The sequence below is a fragment of the Myotis davidii genome, unplaced genomic scaffold (assembly GCF_000327345.1).
Source record: "Myotis davidii unplaced genomic scaffold, ASM32734v1 scaffold1844, whole genome shotgun sequence".
Lineage (NCBI taxonomy): Eukaryota > Metazoa > Chordata > Mammalia > Chiroptera > Vespertilionidae > Myotis > Myotis davidii.
In genome coordinates, this window is record NW_006294716.1 from 120,473 (window position 1) to 120,816 (window position 344).

General features: G+C 44.2%; 1 protein-coding gene across 1 annotated transcript in view; it reads left to right on the forward strand.

Annotated features, from left to right (window-relative positions):
• MYO7B (myosin VIIB) overlaps nt 1-344 on the forward strand; it is an 81,747-nt gene that overhangs the window by 17,413 nt on the left and 63,990 nt on the right.

Consider the following 344-nt stretch of genomic DNA (forward strand, 5'->3'; position numbering starts at 1 on the left):
TCAACGCTCCCATAGGTCTTAGTTGCTGCCCCGGAACCCTGGTCCTACCCTGAGATGGGCCAACGATCCCTAGAATCCTATATAATAAAGAGCTAATATGCTAATTAGACTGGATGGTGGAACAACCTTTCGGAATGACCATTGGTTGGGGATGGGGCCACAGGGCTGAGGCAGTGGGGTTGCAAGGGCCTACTCTTGCACGAATTTTGTGCATTGGGCCTCTAGCAGATAATAATTTGCTTCAGGTATCAGTTAGCTCACAATCGACAACTGTGATTTAAAGCATAGCCTATAATTATAGATATGTATATTCCCCTATTCATATGGCCAAAGATTTAAAAAAT